Here is a 19,060-nt window from a genome sequence, read left to right as displayed (position 1 = left end):
AAAAAAAAAAAAAGTAATGGGTTTAACTGGCCATGAACTAAAACCTCCAAATCTATGAGTCAAAAAAATAAACTTTTAAAAAAAAAAAAGATCTAGCAATTCTAATTTTAGATATATACCAAAAAGAATCCAAAGTAGAGCCAGGCACAGTTGTATACACCTATAAATCCTTTGACTTGGGAAGCTGAGGGAGGAGGTTGGCAAATTTGAGGACAACCTTGGCAACTTATTGAGACCTTGTCTCAAAAAATAAAAAAGGCTGGGAGCAGGGTGTGGTGGTGCATGCCTATAATCCCAGCAACTCAGGAGGCTGTGGTGGAAAACTGTGGGTTCAAAGCCAGTCTCAAGAATTGAGCGAGATCCTGACAATTTGGCAAGACACTGTATCAAAATAAAATGTTAAAAAAAAAAAAAAAAAGGGTGGGGGCTGGGGATGTAGCTCACTGGTAGAGCACCTGTCTCACATGTGGAGCACTGGGTTCAATCCTCAGCACCACATAAAAATAAATAAATATTATGTCCATCTACAACTAAAATATATTAAAAACAAACAAAAAATGACAAGTCAACCACGCAAAGATAAGGGGGGAAAAGAGCATTCTAGATTGGGAAGAATGCAAAACTGAACAACAGAATGAGCCTGGCATAATTGAGAAGGTAAAAGGATTAAGCTGAAGGCAGGCCTGGGCAATTTAGAAAGACTGTTACAAAAAAAAAAAAAAAAGAAAAAGAAAAAAAAGAAATTCTTTTCTTTCTTTCAAGTACTAGGGATTGAATCTCCAAGCACTTCACCTCTAAACTAAATCCCTAGCCCCTTTTAACATTTATTTTATTTATGTATGTATGTATCTGGGCTTGAACTTCGGAACATTTAACCACTGAACCACATCCCCATCCCTTTTTCATATTTTATTTAGAGACAGGGTCTTACTGAGTTGTTTAGGGCTTTGATAAATTGCTGAGGCTTTGAACTCCCAATCTTCCTACCTCAGCCTCCTGAGCCACTGAGATTACACATGCACCACTGCACCAGGAACCTTTATACTTTTTTTTTGAGACAGCGGCTCACTCAATTGCTTGAGCAATTGGGTAGCTGAGGCTGATCTTGAACTCATGATCCTCCTACCTCAGCCTCCCAAACTGTTGAGATTACAGGTATGTTCCACTGTGCCTAGCCAAACTAATTTTTTTTTTCAGTTGTAGCTGACACAATACCTTTATTTTATTTATTTTTATGCTGAGGATTGAACCCAAAGCTTTGCATGTGCAAGGCGAGTACTCTACCGATGAGCCACAACCCCAGCCCCAAAATAAAAAAATTTTACAGGGGGCTGAGGATATAGTTCAGTGGTAGAATGTCCTTGGGTTCAATCCCCATTATTGAACTGGAATTTTTTTTTTTTTAAGTTGTAGATAGACACAATACCTTTATTTTATTTATTTATTTTTAGGTAGTGCTGAGAAACAAAATCAGTGCTTCACACAACTCATATATGCTAGGTAAGCACTCTACCACTGAGCCACATCCAGAGCCACCTAAAAATGAAATTTTTAATTATATATAAATAATCGGTGTGGTAGCATGTGCCCATAATCCCAGCTACAGGGAGGCTGAGGCTGGAGGATTCCATGTTCGAGGCCAGCCTGGACAACTTAACAAGACAATCTCTCTAAATAAAACTTAAGAAGAGCTAGGGTATCCATTACTCTACCTTGAATGAGTATTCTTTGCTTTACCCCACAAGAAATTCTCACTCCTGATATAGCTCATGTCTCCCTTGATGGGTTTCTATTCTAAATAAACCTCTGTCCTACTGAGGGGGGAAAATTGTGGGGAGGACTCGGGGAGGAAAAGATTGAGGGCTGGGGGTATAGATTGTTGATAGAGTGTTTGTGTGAGGCCTGGGTTCAATCCTCAGTGCCAATTAAAAGGAAGAAACATGGTCAAGCAGGTATCTATACACTCATGTTAAAAGCAGCATTATTTATAACAAACAAAGGTGAAAAACAACCCAATGTCACACAAAATGTTATACTTACATATAAGTAAATGAGAGCCTTAAAAGGAATGAAATTCTGACACATGCTACGACAGGGATAAATCCTGAATATATACTAAGTCACAATAAGCTAAACATAAAAGGATAAATATTGCATGATTCCATTTATACAAGATACATAGAGTAGTCAAATTAAAAAAAAAAAAGTAGAATGATGGTTGCCAGGGGGTGGACAGAGGAGAAATAGGGAGTGATTGTTTAATGGGTATAGTTTCAGCTTGGAAAAATGAGAAAGTTCTAAAGACAGTGGTGATGGATGCACAACAATGTAAATGTTGTGAACTGAATTCCATTCTTTAAAAACCTAAAACGACAGATCTTATCTTATGTACATTTACCCCCCCACACACAAACCTATATTCCAGTTTACCATTACCTTTAAAAGAATGACTGGCTTTCTCATTCAGTCTGTACTTTGCTTTACCATAGTACTATTGCAGATTTGTTGTTTTTCTGTATTTTTTCAAATTTGATGAAACTAACTAGTATTACTTTCATAGTTATAAGAATTGTTGCATGTATATATGCAAATTTTCTAAAATACTATTCTGTCTAAAAATGGACAAGGGCATCATGGTAAATTCATAAACTATTAGTGATGTTCACAAGGACAGAGCAGATGAACACTTGTCAAGTATGTGGTACAATGAAGTGAGAAGTTAGGCCAATAAAATATTTTGATTCATGGGAGTCTAAGAAATGGAATCTCTCAGATAAATGGAAGCATACCTGGTGTGGAAGTGCCTGCTCATAATCCCAGCAACTTAAGAGGCTGAGGAATAAGAATCACAAGTTTGACAGCAGTCTTAGCAACTTAACGAGACCCTATCTCAGGGGTAAAGCACCCTGAGTTCAATCCCCGTACCTCCCCCCCCCCAAAAAAAAAGAGGAAGGAAAAAAAAAAGATAAATGGGAGCATATTACCCAGAACAAGGATAAAGTATACTAGGGAATACCATGAAAAAGACCAAGACTTATTCTAGTTTAACCCACATCTTGAGCTTTTTTTGTTTGTTTGTTTGTTTTGAGACAAGGTCTTGCCTAACTTGCTAAGGCTAGTTTTGAACTTGAAATCCTCCTGCCTCAGCCTCCTGAACCACTAGGATTACAGGCCTGCACCACCACACCCAACAAAAGGAAAACCTTCAAGAAAATAAGTGGAAAATTGTAGGAGCAGTACCAGTACTAAACTATTTCCTCATATTCAGAGAATTCAATTAATGCACAATACTGAGAATATTGGGTTGTTTAAAAGAGCAAGAATACACAAACACAAAATACATACACTACAAAGCTTTTTAGAATAACCAGCAAAAGAAAGGGCTAATGTGGTACATAAGCAGCTCATGGAAAATATACTAAAGCAGCACATCAACAAAAATTAACAAAATTAAAATGTCCGTTTCCAAAGCCTTTTTCATCTAATTCAGAAAGCTATAAAACAATAGGTAAAAATCTCACTGTTCTTTCTATACCCTTCAATAACTCTTATTCAAAGTCTTTTCACATCCTCAACCCAACTGCATCTAGAACACAATATAAAAGTCACACAACTAGGGACAGAGCTGTGGCTCAGTGGTAGAGCATTTGCCTAAAATGTGTACCACATAAAAATAAACAAATAAAATAGAGGTATTGTGTTCGTCTACAACTAAAAAAAATAAAAGAAAAGAAAGAAAGTCATACAATTAGATACTTTTCAATTTCTTTTTTTTTTTTTTTCTTTTTGGTACCCGGGTGAACCAGGGGCACTTAACCTCTGAGCCACATCCCAGCCCTTTTTTTATTTAGTTATTTTATTCAGAAACAGGGTCTCACTGAGTTGCTCAGAGCCTTACTAAATTGCTGAGGCTGGCTTTGAAGTCATGATCCTCCTGCCTCAGCCTCTGAAGCTGGAACTACAAGCATGCACTACCATGCTCAGTTAAATTTCATTTTTTGATACTTCTATATATGTATATGTGTGTGTGTGTGTGTGTATATATATACACACACACATATATATATGTGTGTGTATATATATAGTATAAGCATAACTCATTAGATCAAGATCTCAAATTTTGGGGCTGGGGATGTGGCTCAAGCCAGGCGCTCGCCTGGCATGTGTGCGGCCCGGGTTCTATCCTCAGCACCACATACAAAGATGTTGTGTCTGCCGAAAACTAAAAAATAAACATTAAAAAAAAATTCTCTCTCTCTCTTTAAAAAAAAAAAAAAGATGTGTCCGCCAAAAACTAAAAAATAAATATTAAAAAATTCTCTCTCTCTTTCTTAAAAAAAAAAAAAAGATCTCAAATTTTGGGCTGGGGTTGTGGCTGGCTGAGCGATAGAGTGCTCGCCTAGCACATGCGAGGCCCTGAGTTCGATCCTCAGCACCACATAAAAATAAATAAACAAAATAAAGGTATTGTGTACAACTAAAAAATAAATATTTAAAAAAAAGATCTCAAATTTTCACCACTAATTATCAGGAGAATTAATATTCCTTTGAATCCTCAAGGAAGATGCAACTTTGAAGATGCAACTGTTATTTCCACAATGTTCCTGTCGACTGCAAAACATAGCTGTAAAAGAGCCTTTTCTAGCTAGGTATGGTGGTGCACAGCTGAGTGAGGAGGCTGAGACAGAAGAATTGCGAGTAAAAGCCAGCCTCAGCAAAGGTGAGGCACTAAGCAACTCTGTGAGACCCTGTCTCTAAATAAAATTCAAAATCGGGCTAGGGACTTGGCTCAGTGGTTGAGTACCCCTGAGTTCAATCCCTGTACCATAAATAAAATAAATAAATAAATGTATTGTGTCCACCTGCAACTAGAAAATAAATATTTTAAAAAAAATCCTTTTCCAGTCACCCATACTCCTTGAAAGCATTCAGTTCAATATTAATACATTATTAAAAAAAAAAAAAAAACAGGGACTGGGGTTGTGGCTCAGCGGTAGAGTACGCGCCTAGCATGTGCTAGGCACTGGGTTCAATCCTTAGCACCACATAAAAATAAACAAACAAAAATAAAGGTATTGTGTCAAACTATAACTAAAAAAACTTTTTCTTAAATAAATAAACATGGGGCTGAGGTTGTAGCTCAGTGGCAGAGTGCTTGCCTAGCATGTGCAAGGTACTAGGTTTGATCCTTAGCAACACATACAAATAAAAATAAAGGCAGTCTGTCCATCTACAACTACCAAAAAAAATATAAATAAATAAATAAATAATAAATAAAAGGGCTAGAGATATAACTCAGTGGTAAGCTCTTGCCTAATAATGTACAAGGCCCTCCATTGCACCCCCAGGACTGCAAACAACCAATTCTAAAAAGGCAAAATTTTCTAAATCTCAATAAGCTCAGATGAGGGCTGGGGATGTGGCTCAAGCGGTAGCGCGCTCGCCTGGCATGCGTGCGACCCGGGTTCGATCCTCAGCACCACATACCAACAAAGATGTTGTGTCCGCCGAGAACTAAAAAATAAAAAAAATTAAAAAAATAAAAAAAAATAAGCTCAGATGAGAAACTGAGCACTCTTTACTACCTGAATTACAAAGTAAGAGAAAATGGCATCAGTGTGACACTATTTATTTATAGACAATTATAAATCAAAGAGTGTCATGCTATTCACATATCAAACTCCCATAGAAAATAATAGCTCCATATTCCAAGGGTCTTCTAGACAACCTGTCCGTGGCAGTAGGAACACACATTTCAGTAGAGGCAAATGTTTCAATTCCTCTGATAGCCATACATCGATCTAACCATATATATGCTAAAGAGTGATTGAAGATGTCCCTCTACCTCCAAAATTTTGTTAGTCTATTAAGGAACTCTTCTTAATATTTTCCACTGGTTAGATAAGTGTTTCACCCTACTAAATAAAAACTTGAAATCCAGAAGTAAACACCATTCAGGTGTTTATGCCTTTAAATGATACAGGGCAATTAGAGTTCCTTTTCTTCACTGATCCACAGGTGTGTCCGTATGCCTCACAGAAAAAAAATAATGATAGGCTTTATGGCTTTCTCTGTGATACAACTATCTTTCCAGAAAAGAAGAATTTCTTGCACCTAACTTAAGGATTTCTGTTCAGTCACAATGTTGAAAGCTTATAGTCTTGTTTCTAGTACATTACATAAAAGGTGGGGCAACAGCTCAGTTACAGGTCTTCTCCTAGGAATATACTGAAAGTGAAAGCCAAGTTGGTTGAACTGCACCATTTGCCTTAAAAAACTCTTGTGGGGGGGCTGGGGATATAGCTCAAGCCATAACGCTCTCACCTAGCGTGCGCGGGGCACTGAGTTTGATCCTCAGCACCACATAAAAATAAAATAAAGATGTTGTGGCCCACCAAAACCTGAAAAATAAATATTGAAAAAAAATTCTCTCTCTCTAAAAAAAAAAAAAAAGGATTCTGGGAGCACTGGGGATGTGGCACAAGTGGTAGCACACTCCCCTAGCAGGCGTGAGGCACTGGGTTTGATTCTCAGCACCACATAAAAACAAAATAAAGATATTGTGTCCACCTAGAACTAAAAAATAAATATTAAAAAAAAAAGATTCTTGGGGAAAAAATGACAGTCCACATACCACTAAAGTTTCTAAAAAGCATCTTTTTTTAAAAGGGGGTGGGGGACTGGGATTGTAGCTCAATGACAAAGTGCTTCCCTAGCATGTGTAAGACACTGGGTTCTATCCTCCGCATCACATAAAAACAAATGAAATAAAGGTATTTTGTCCATCTACAACTAAAAAATAAGATAAAATAAAAAATTAAAGAACATAAATGCAGTTAGTTCCTTTATTCCAGAATGACAAACTTGAAAAAAAAAAAAAAACACCTCAACACAACACATAGAAGAACTATCAGGAAGGGCAGCAAAGTGTAGTAGTCTCAAAGCATTCAGTGAGATGACTAGTGCCCCAGGATTCTCTTTTCTTTTTCTTGATTTTTTTTTAATATTTATTTTATTTTTTTTAGTTTTTCGGCGAACACAATATCTTTGTTTGTATGTGGTGCTGAGGATTGAACCCAGGCTGCATGCATGCCAGGCGAGCGTGCTACCGCTTGAGCCACATCCCCAGCCCCAGAATTCTTTTTTCAAAGTCAAATAATTTTGAGAAGCACTGTATCTTTTCTTTGAAGGGGGAGGTGAGTACTGGGGATTGAACTCAGGGGCACCCTACCACTCAGCCACATCCCAAGCCCTATCTTGTATTTTATTCAGAGACAGGGGTCTCACTGGGTTGCTTAGCACCTCACTCTTGCTGAGGCTGGCTTTGAACTTGCCATCCTCCTGCCAGCCTCCCTCAACTGGGATGACAGGTGTGTACCACCTCGCCTGGCAGCACTATATCTTTTAATCATTCTTTTCCACTCCCAATGTATAATATGTATATTTAGATATGCAGGGCTTTGGAAGTCATGTCTTAAAATCTGGGGTAAGAGATTTTTCTTTTTCAAAAACCCATCTGACCATGTAATTACCACTAACGTACACTTATTTCACATAAGACCTTATTGAGAAAACCATTTTTGAAAAAGATTAAAAAAGGAAAACCAAACCTCTTGAAGAAACACTAGAATTTTAAGATTTTTTTTTTTAGAGAGAGAGAGAGAGAGAGAATTTCTTAACATTTATTTTTTAGTTTTCGGCAGACACAACATCTTTGTTTGTATGTGGTGCTGAGGATCGAACCTGGGCCACACGCATGCCAGGCGAGTGCGCTACCACTTGAGCCACATCCCCAGCCCCAGAATTTTAAGATTTTTAACTTTTGGAGTCAGACAGAGTTGCAGAGTTGTTCAAATTATGTTGGATTCACTATTGTTTTTTTAAATCTGTGAGATTCTAACAAAATGACAACCTCCCCAGTAATTGAATTTTTTCATTTGTAAAATGAGTACCTTCCTCAGTTACTTGAAAAATTAAAGCAGCACAAACCATTACACAAGAAAAGTACTCAACAAATTAGTTTACATTTTTAAAATTATTTTTAAGTTATGAAAAGCAATTTTTTTTAATCTAAGGGGGAAAATCACAGAACTCAAGATTGAGGGAATCTTTATTTTTTTAACTTTTTTTTTAGTTGTAGATGGACACAATACCTTTCTATTTATTTATTTTTAATGTGGTATTGAGGATTGAACCCAGTACCTCATGCTTGCTCTATCAATGAGCTACATACAATCCCTGCCCTGAGGGAATCCTTGAAAAACAACTTCCTAGAATTTTTGTAACCATTTTTATCCACTGAAATATGAGGAAAGCCTTAACTTCAAGCTTTAGGACAATATTCAGGTGCACAGCATGCCTCCTGATGAAAATAGATATGAACAGAACAATGTTATAGAATATTTATGGTTTTAAAGATAAAAAGAAATGGCGCTTAACAATATGTTTGAGGAAAAAAACTGAGTCAAGTTGTGAGGGAAGTTCAGCCTGTTTCACATAACTATACGACACATATGTTGATATACAATTAATAATTATATAGTACTTTACAATTTATAAAGCACCTCTCCATGCATAATTTTATTTAACACAGAAACCTAGTGAAATAGACAAAGCAGTCACTGACTCTCATTTCTTAGTTGAGGAAATTAAGGCTCAATGACCTGAAGTGACTCAATCAGGGTCATACTCATAGTAAATGACAAAACTGAGACTCCAACCCTTTTCTTCTTCTCCCAGAATAACAGAAGGGGTATCTTCTAAATATGTGTGGCATTTTCTCAAACCCCCTTTATTCAACAAATATTTTTTAATATCTTTTAGGTGAAATGCACCATGCCAGGCACTGGAGATAGAACAGTTAAAAAAAAAAAGCTACCTTTTGCTTTCAAGAGGCTTATAGATCACTGGAGATAAACAAGCAATGGTTAGAAAGTATAGTGAGATCAAAGAAGAAAATGCATCTAATCTTTTGGGGCAAGTAAAGGAAAGCTTTTCAGAGGAAGTAGCATTTGAGAGATGAGATTTGGAAGCTGATCTGGGAACTAAAAGAACTATATTTGCTCATGTATTAACTAAAAGGTGGAGAAGTGAGTCTGGAAAGGAAGGCAAAGGCCAAGACCATAAAGGTCTTTGAATACTATGCAAAGTTTAAGTTTTATCTTTTTTTTTTTTTTTTTTTTTTTTTTTTTTTTTTTTTTTTTTTTTTTTTTTTTTTTTTAATATTTACTTATTTATTAGCTATTGGCGGACACAACATCTTTGTTGGTATGTGGTGCTGAGGATCGAACCCGGGCCGCACGCATGCCAGGCGAGCGCGCTACCGCTTGAGCCACATCCCCAGCCCTAAGTTTTATCTTTTAATGACTGGAAACTTGAATACTTGTAAGAAGGTGAAGAATAATATTCAGATATCTCTAAGACTATTTTGAAGACAATATAATGAGAGTTCAAAAGGAAAAAATATGAAAAACTGCAAGAAATTATGGCAGGCAAAATTCCAAAAAAAAAGTTGCTGTGGGTCTGTTAAGAGACTAGCAGTGAAAATAAAGAAACTATAGTTTGAAAAGTGACAGGCCAGGCAGGATGGTGCACACCTATAATACCAGCTACTTAAAAGGCTGAGACAAAAGGATTTTAAGATCCCATGTTATGCTTATTACATTTCATATTTTGTTATAAACAAACATGAGGTTAGGAGAACAGGTTATTATTCCTATTTGATCCACAAATATTTATTAAGTATTAACTGTATGCTAGCACTAAATAAAATACCAAAATAAATGCCATGGATATGAATCCAAGCTTTTAAAGGTTTTATATCATAGAAGAGGGACCAACAAGCAACAAATGTAACAAATAAATATATTATTAAATGCTATGGGACAAAAATAAAAGCAGGGAAGGACTATCACAGGTGAAATCTAGACTTAGGTACAATTTTAAAGCCTCATTGAAAAGGTGACTTTCGCTGGGCACAGTGGCGGATGCCTGTAATTCCAGCGACTCTGTAGACTGAGGCAAAAGTTCGAGGCCAGCCTGGGCAACTTAGACCCTCAGCAACTTCGCGAGATTCTGTCTTAAAAAGTAAAAAGGGCTGGGGATGTAGCTCAGTGGTAAAGCACCCTTGAGCTCAATTCCTAATTACTCACCCCACCACCTACAAAAAAGTTTTGAACAGGAGACTTAAAGTAGGCCTTCCAGATTCAGATAACCTGGATTTTTTTTTTATATTTTTAGTTGTAGATGGACACAAAATCTTTATTTTATTTGTATGTGGTGCTGAGGATCAAACCCAGCGCCTCACCCATGCTAGGCAAACGCTGTACAGCTGAGCTACAACTCCAACCCCACGGAATTATCTTTTAAACGAAGACTGTAGCATTTGTAACCTCAGCTACTTGGGAGGCTGAGACAGGAGGATCACAAGTTGGAGACTAGCACTGGCAGTTGAACAAGGACCCTGCCTTAAAACAAAACAAAACAAAACAAAAAGGCTGGGGATTGTAGTTCATTTGAACTACATCCTGGGTTTAAGCCCCAATACCATTATTAAAAATAAATAAATAAATAAATAAATAAATATGCTAGCCAGGTATGAAAAGCAACAAGAAATGTCTCAGGAATATAAAATTATTATCATTTTCCTTAATTTCTTTCGCAGTTCACTTGTTAATATAAATAATTAAGTCCAGATGTTGTTAAAAGGATGCTTCTGTGATTACTATGATTTTTGGAAGATTTGGCATTTGAATATTTCATACCTCAAAAGTAACAAAATATGTGTCACTTTTCATCTGTTGCTTTTGGTGCTACATCAAACTCTTCATAGCTGCTTTCCAGTTGATAGCAAGTTAAGACAGTGGCATAGGTTACAGGGGTTTGAGGGAGACACCAAACATTACTGAACCACCATCTAAGAAACACTTCAGACAGGTTAAGCCCTAATGACCATGGATCATGCTCTCCTGCTTGACGAACTCAAGCTGTACAGCAATATTTTATACATCCACAAGGAAGAAGGTAAAAGGTAGAAAATGAGAAGGAAACCATTTCAAATCAGACCTATGCTTCAGAAACTTTCATCACCACTACACAGAAATGTAATTCCCTGCCTTATGGATTCTGCTTATGGATTCCCCAAGCAGCACCTATAGAAAAAGTGTCACAGACTACTGGGATAAAACAAACAACAGGGCTAACAGAAGCTTCCTCCCCGCAAAAGCCAGTCCTTTTCAACAGAAACAGAACTTCCTCATGTATCTTTTCCCATGCTTAGCCAACAGCAGGGGAACTGCAACTTTGTGTGGCATTGTCTGATAGGTTGGATTTTTCTCCAGCAAGAGGTGGACAGCTTTTCCCCAGGGTTAGATTTATAGCCAACTGGGTGTGTGTCTCCCCCCCCCCTTATTTCCCTCCAAACCTCCCCAGAAAATGTCTGGCTATTGGGCCTTGAGATGTAATGATGCAAAGCTTTAAGTACTGCAAAGGTCTGGAAAAGAGAGTCCCTGGGTCGCAGTTATGGCTCAAATCTTACAATTTCTCTAGCAGTTGTTTTAATCAACCAAAGCTGGTTTGGCTTTTCTCAATGAGCCAAGCAACATGGGCCTTCTGACTAAGTGCAGAGGGGTTGCTTGTCAGCATGACTCCCAATGGGGTGGCTAACATGGAATAAGCTCCAGAGTCTAGAAACCAGGACAGCACAGCTGCTGTTTCCCTACACATACACTTTCAGCTTGGTAGGTGAGGGAGAAAAGGAAGGAAAAATCAATCAGTAAATTGAAACAAGAGGCCAGCTATACATACAATATATAAGACACACTGCTTAAAGCTAAGATAAATCCAGAGGTCCCAGCATATGATCAGGATACTTTCATGGACACACGGACACACACGGATACCTCTTCCATTCTGCTATTTTCTAACCAAAACCCAACTGATTGGTCTAGCCTGGCCCAGCTGGAAACACTCTCCCATCCCACCCCACCCCCAAAAAAGGTGGGGGGTAGATTCCCTTTTGAAAGTACCTCAAGACTACGAGGTTCAGAAAAAATTCCTCACACTTCTCCCACCACCCTATGAACCTATGCTAAATACAGCATTTGCAAAAGTTACTGCCAGTACTTAGATTTGAAGGGTGCATCAGGCAACCTGGTTAACATTGTTTCTAGATAAGTATCTGAAAGCAACCTCTATTCAGACCATATTTCCAAAGCCTCTAAACAGGAAGTTAACAGACATCACACACAGTCAGGGGAGGCAAACCACAGTGTCATAAAGATGGATGCTGCTGTCAACCAGAAATCACTCTCACCTCATCAAGTATGTTCTCAACTAAGGATAATAGGACAAAAGTCTATAAACCTCTTCTCAAACTGGGTCACTCAACCTATAGGTTGAGCCTTCTGATTCTTGCTGATTAATACTTACATACCCAATTCGTGATGACTATCACTGTCTCTAGCCTACAAACTATATTTCCTCTAAAAACTGACAGCCCTAGCAGATCAATACTCCCTGTTAACTAATTAACTCACCGTTAACTAATTATTCATACAACTGATCTACTTAAAAAAGCCCAAGGAAAGCATATCCTCACCTAACCTATCCTCAACAGCCAGAGACTGGGTATCAGATGTGGGGGCAGGGGGGAAACCATCACCACCAAAAAAAAAAAAAAAAGAGAGAGAGAGAAAGAAAGAAAACCATTTCCAACAGGTGTGTGCCTTCCCTCAAAATATACTGAAACCCTCCATAGCACCACTTTTACAACTCCAGAAGCAGCCTCCTTCCCAAGAAACAAAAATGATACTCTAGTACAATATTCTTATCAAGAATGCTTCAGCATCAAAAAATATGAATCCAAGTAGTTATCAGACTTCAAGGGAGAGTTTAGGTCAGTACAGTAAAGAAAGAACAATAAAGTTAGCACTAAATTCCCACACAGGCTAATTTCCAACATGCAGATACCATAGTGTTGCTAGAAAATACAGAAATCTTGCACACTAGGAGAGGACTGGCGTGGTGCAGAACAGGAGGAGGAAAGGTTTGATTTTGTACCACATGCATGCTCTATCTATTCAAAATATAATTTAGAAAGGTTCTTAAACTACAAATGCATCAGTTCTTCTCCAACTAGGATCTGTAAAGCCTGCTTTACTCCATCAGTTACCAGTCCCAATCTCTTCTTTTGCAGTCTGGACTAAAAACACTGCTTTCTCTTTGCTAAAATATAGTAAGCATCCCCACTTATCTCACACACACAAAAGCCCTCCAAATAATCATTTATCAGATGAGAAAACGTTCTCAAGAGGCTACCTGATTCGCCAGAGGACAGCAAAAGAAGACTGATCTCTAGCTCAGCATCCACAGGCCACCCACCATCAATGCCCCCATCTCCACCTTAGCGCCATCCCTATGAGCTAACACCTTGTGTTTTGAGGAAAGTTGATGCTGGGCAAGAACCCAAAGAAGCTACAACACCTTTATGAGAGAAGAAGGTTGCCCTGGGTCGCAAGTGGCATCTAAACCTCCGCATAAGCAAAAGTAGCTAGCACCTTGGCGCAATTAGGAGCCGGACGGCAAAAAGTACTCCAAGTCCCGGTCGGGCTGGGGAAGGATAAGTTCTAGCTTCCTGGACCCTCGGGCACTGCACTGGGGAAGAGGTCCGGCGTGTCCCAGCAGCCAAGCCGAGAAAACGGGTGGCTTAGTCGCTCTAGAAGATAAGTATCCACACAGGCTGAGACAATTCCCTCCTACGGGACGGCGAGGAAACGGTGGACGACGAAATAAAGGGTCAGGCTCTGCGCTCGCGATCCCTTTCCCTAAATAATGAGGATCACCCTTTGCTTCCTTCACCCTTAAGGATCCCCCATTTGTCCCAGTCGCCGTCACACACAAGACCGAGAGCAGGGAGCGGCCCCCGCACCCTGAGGGCACCACTGGGGGTGGAGAGAGTTAAAAGGGGGGGCGCGCTAGGGAGGAAAGAAGGGGAGCATGGCGGGCATGAGGTAGTGAGTGAAAGCGGGGATGGCGGGGGAAACGGGGCGCGAGGGAGGGGAGAAAGAGTAAAAGGAGATGAAATGAAGGGACACGAGCTGGGGGCGCGCGAGGGCGAAGCGAAAGACCGGGGAGCGCGCGCGGAGAGGGGGAGGGGATGAGGTGAAGGGGGAGCGCGAGGCGGGGGCGCGCGGTGCCGGGGTGGGGGGAGGGGGACGCAAGGCGGGGGCGCGCGGGCGGGCGTCGGCTCGCGGGCGCTTCCCCTCCCCCCACCCCTCCACCTTTCCCTTCCCCCACCTCCGCCACCACCGCCTCCTCCCAGCCTCCCTCCCTTCCTCGCTCCTCACCGCCCCCGGGCGGGCGGGCGGCCAGGCTGGCCTAGGCCAAGGCTCCTCACCTGGCGGTGGCGGTGTAACTCCCGGCTAGCTCGCCTCCTCAGGCGGCGGCGGAGGCGTCGAAAAAGGAAAAGGCGACCGCACAGTGGGCTCCGGATCCCGCTGACGGGACGAGGGACGGGGGTGGGGGAGGGGGGCGGGCCGGACTGGGGCAGGCGGGCGGAGCAGACACTGCGGTACAGACGGGGGCAGCGGCGGCGGCGGCGGCTGCACCGGCGGCGGCGGCACCACACAAACAAGGACGCTGATTGGGCAGCTGCCAAGCGCCTCGGCTCCGCCTTACCCACACGCCACGACGCCCATTGGACGACCTAAGCCGGCCACTCCGCCCCTTTCTTCTTCGCCGTACCAATAAAAAATGGGATGCCTAGACTTTACCCCACCCTTGAAGAACGAGTGGCTGGAGAAGTGATGACTGGCGTACCTAAGGCCCAATCTTAGACGAAGGAGGGGGATGGTCTAGCGGGGGCGCGTTAATGGGTACCTCGGCCAGTCCCAGACACATCCGGGTCTTCGACAGCCCATTAAGTGTCGGGGGTCAAAAAATCGCTTCAGGCTGCAACTTTACCTTAGAGACGTTTTGGTCCCCAGGCAGCCGCCGTACCCTAGTCTCCCAAAACCGGGATTCCCCTTTGGCCAGCTCTCATTCTTTCATTTCTAAAGATGGAGACCGGCGATCGGTGCTAGGCTCTACGTTGAGCAGTGTTTCATCGCGACAGAATTCAGGAATTTCACGATAGAAGTAGCTTTAGGCGCTTGGGCCTTGCTGTCTCTTTGGGGCGTGGCCTGTCTCCGTCTGCCAAAGGCCTTGGGCTTGCTGGTGTTGGTCGGCCTCTGCTCGGTCCTGTCGTGACAGCCACGACAGCGGGGGGGGGAAGGCAGGTGGCCAGGTTTATGGAGGACCTACGGTGTGCAGAGCCAGCGAAGCACCCTTTCTCGGGATCTCCTGGTTTCGTGAGGTTCTCAGTGAAGAAAGAGCCTCCCACCCCACCTGAGTCCAGCCCATCACCTCGAGGCCCACTCCTCCGCCAGCCCGGCCACTTCCCCGGCGCAGTCAGGCCCACACTCTTAGCGTGCTGGGGCACCTTAAGGATAGGGACCGAGTGTCACAGGACGGTATGTTGAGGGGACGATCCCACCCGGCGCTCCCGGGAAGGCTCTGCGGGCCGGGCAGCGTGCTCAGAGCTTTGCGTGCGGCCCGTTTCTCGTGACGGTCGCTCCTGTTTTGTGAGTGAGGCAAACGAGATACAGATCCATTGGGTTTTTCCCCAGAGTTACGTGTTAAGTGGCAGAGCCAAAATTTGAACCCAGGTATCGCAGGAAACCAGGTCAGAGAGTTTAAACAATGTGCCAGAGTCAGCGAGCTAGTGACCAAGCAGCGGTTTGAACTGGTTCCAGAGGCAGAACATATTTTTCAAATCATGCAGAAGTCATGCTGGGCAATAGAAATGAAATTGTAATGGAGGGCACAGTCATGTAAGGACAGAGGGAAAAAGCAAACAAAAAGACAGGTAGACCCTGAACCCACCCACAGGCATGCCTCCGTTTTTATTTTAAGTGAATAAGAGACCTGTTAGCATGCTAGGATAGTGTCCAGGTAAAGAAAGAACATGGTCAAGCACAAGCACTCAGTTGAGTGCTTGAGTTTGAATCTTGGCCCTTTTATCACTTGGGTGCTTTGGATGCAAATTAATTAACTTCTGGGTGGTTGTTTTGTTGTTTGTTTGGGAGGTAGGGGGTTTTTTGTTGTTGTTTTGTTTTCATTTTTGCTTTTGTTTTGTGGTACTGGGGCTCAAACCCAGTGGCACTGTATGTACTACTTACTGAGCTACATCCCCAGTCCCTTTTATGTTTTATTTTTAAACAGGGCCTCTTTAAGTTGTCCAAGCTGGCCTCAAACTTGTGATCCTCCTGCCTAAGCCTCGCAAGCCAATGGTATTATAGTCATGCACCACAATGCCAAGCTTAACTTCTATTTTCTTTTTTTTAATATATTTTTAATTGTAGATGGACACAGTATCTTTATTTTTTTTTTAATGTGATGCTGAGGATCGAACCCAGTGCCTCATGCATGCCAAGCAAGCAAGTACTCAACCACTGAGCTACAACCCCAGCCCTTAACTTCTATTTCAATGCCTTAGTTTCCCCATCTGTAAAATGGGAATAAGAGTGCCTAACTCATAAGGGAATTGTAAGGATTACAAATAGTACATTTAAGTGATTGAGGCAATAAGCACTCAATAAACTATATAAAATGGTAATAAGGGTAACTACTATTGAGAATTTTCCTTGCTTTTCCAACAATTTCACCCTCTTTGTTCTAAATTCAACCTTCACTGGTCTTCTCCCCACAGTACCTACCTTGTACTGCACTGAAAATTTCCCCAGTCCCATTATCATAATGCTTTCACTGATTCTTCTCAGTCATTGATAAAGCACCCATGATATTACCAGTCACTCCCATTTGCTGGGGATACAGAAGTGAACAAGATAAAGCCACTACCCTCATGGAGTGTACATTCCTCTTTTCCTAAACTGCCATCCATCATAAAACCAGTGCATTCTCTGCTATCTAAAAAGCTGTCCTCAAAACTTTGAGAAAACATGAGAAACAGTAGTGGAAGAGACCCACCTGAAGGAGACTCTGCAAGACCTGAGAAACTGGCTCCCAACAAAATAAAAATCAGGCTTTGGAAAGGGACTTTCAAACAGGAGCCATCAAGCTCTAAAGAAGTGAGGCCAGTATTGTAGTGGACATGACTTTTGCCCTACACAGGCTCCACCACTGTTTCCTCTTTTTTTTTTTTTTAATTGGTACTGGAGATTAAATCCAGGAGTGTTTTACCACTGAACTACATCCCAGTCCTTTTTATTTTTTATTTTGAGAAAGGGTCTCACTAAGTTGAAGGGTCTCACTGAATTGCTGGGGCTACCCTCAAACTTGCAAACCTCCTGCCTCAGCCTCCCAAGTTGGAGGAATTACAGACATGCACCACTTGCCTTTTTGAAGCTAACATTTATTGAATGTACTTAACATTTCATATGGATAATATAATTAATCTTTAAATGACCCCCTCCCCATTTTCAGATGAGAAAAAAATAAGGCATAGCAGTTAAGTTACTTGTCTGACACCAGAAGATTAGTAAGTAGCAGAGACAAGATTTATACTCTGAAGTCTGGAAAAAGAAACTGACCCAGGCAATTTAGACATATCCTTTCCCTCATACAGCTCCCTAGGCCACAGGACAGATATCAGATGTTATGGTATCATAAGTTGCTATCGGAATTCCCAGATAGTCTGTAGTTATGAAATTCTGTAGTTCTCTTATCTAACTTCTCAAAAATGAGAGGCATAAGCTGGAAGGCAGAGTTTTTACTGTGGAACCAAAGGGCATGCTAGACTAGTAAGATAGTATGCTCTACTTGGGCAGGGACTGGACCCTAAAATTTTCTCACTATAGTTAAGTGCAGCACTGAGTATACTATACCCAAATTAATTGTAAGAGGGCAGGTCTGTAAGCTAGGGGCATAGCTCACTGGTAGGGCACTTGCCTAGCATGAATGAGGCCTGAATTTGATCCCCAGCATTACCACCACTACACACACACACACATACACACACACACACACACACACACACACACACAGGCAAGTCCACCCTTACTAAAGGTCCTTAGGCCTTAGGGACAAAATAGGGAGGTCAATTCTGGTGAGTGGGGTCTAATCAGAAACTAGGGTGACCTCTGAAGAGATCATCATCTAGCAAGACAGATGGTGGCATTTCCTAAGCCCTTTGGTTTCCTCCTTTGCAGCTCCTTTAAGGACTGGAAAAGCATCAAGGCAGGGTCCTCTGGCATGAAGGTCCCGGCATTCAGAAGTAGTACTTCTCTCTTCACCCACTGATCTCCATCACCCAGGGATTTACACTAAACATTAATGTAAGTCACTTCCCCCATTGACACTGCAGCCCTCCTTCCCAAGGCATTTGTTTTGTTAGCTGACTCCCTTTGGTAAATGGTTTTGCAGCTCCGTTAGGAATTGTTTCCTGTTTATTTCTTATATAGGAAAAAAAGGAGAGCGTTGAGTGGGCCAAGGGATTAGAAAAAATGATGCCCATCTCCCTGATGTTCACAGCACAAGAAGCCCCTTTCTTTCCAGTGCTGTCCCCAGGCTGAGACCCTGAGCAGAAGAATACTGCCTGCAAATAGAGCAACTAAGGAGGACGAGAATGACTGAATGCCAAGTCCCCCAGGACACGTGAGGGCCGCCAACACCAACTACTGGGGAAAGGGTTGTCATCTCTGTGGAGGTACTGGAGAAGTCGGGGGGCAAGTTAGGGGAGAGGAAATAAGGCAAAGATGAGCTCAAGGCCCCCAGAGAATGGAGCCTTTGTGTGGGGTACAGATGAGGGACAAGGGGGTGATTGTGTGGGAGGGCTGGAAGTGCCACACAGACTGGCACTGCCATAGCAGCACCAGATTCCCCCCCATCCTGCTCTAAGAACTCTCTGTGCCCCAAGGGGCCAGCACCAGACATGGCCAGGAGAAGCAGGGTATACCTGAAGGTTGCAAAGGACAGAGGTGGAAAAGAGGACGGGTGGCCAGGAGAAAGGCGCAGCATAAGCATCCCCCACTATCACCCGGACCCAGGAAACGGGAGGCAGAAG

At 41.8% G+C, this 19,060-nt stretch overlaps 1 protein-coding gene across 2 annotated transcripts in view; it reads right to left on the bottom strand.

The window, feature by feature from the left end:
• Positions 1-14,514, bottom strand: part of Gatad2b (GATA zinc finger domain containing 2B) — a 95,944-nt gene extending 81,430 nt beyond the window's left edge. For both annotated transcript variants that reach the window (XM_026412944.2, XM_026412945.2), the window contains exon 1: positions 14,396-14,514. The gene's annotated coding sequence lies outside the window, so the exon portion shown is untranslated. The remainder of the gene's footprint in view (positions 1-14,395) is intronic.
• Positions 14,515-19,060: the final 4,546 nt, after the last annotated feature.

This window comes from Urocitellus parryii, chromosome 11 (assembly GCF_045843805.1).
Source record: "Urocitellus parryii isolate mUroPar1 chromosome 11, mUroPar1.hap1, whole genome shotgun sequence".
NCBI lineage: Eukaryota > Metazoa > Chordata > Mammalia > Rodentia > Sciuridae > Urocitellus > Urocitellus parryii.
Note: the sequence above shows the minus strand (reverse complement) of the source record. Positions and strands in the feature narration are given on the sequence as shown.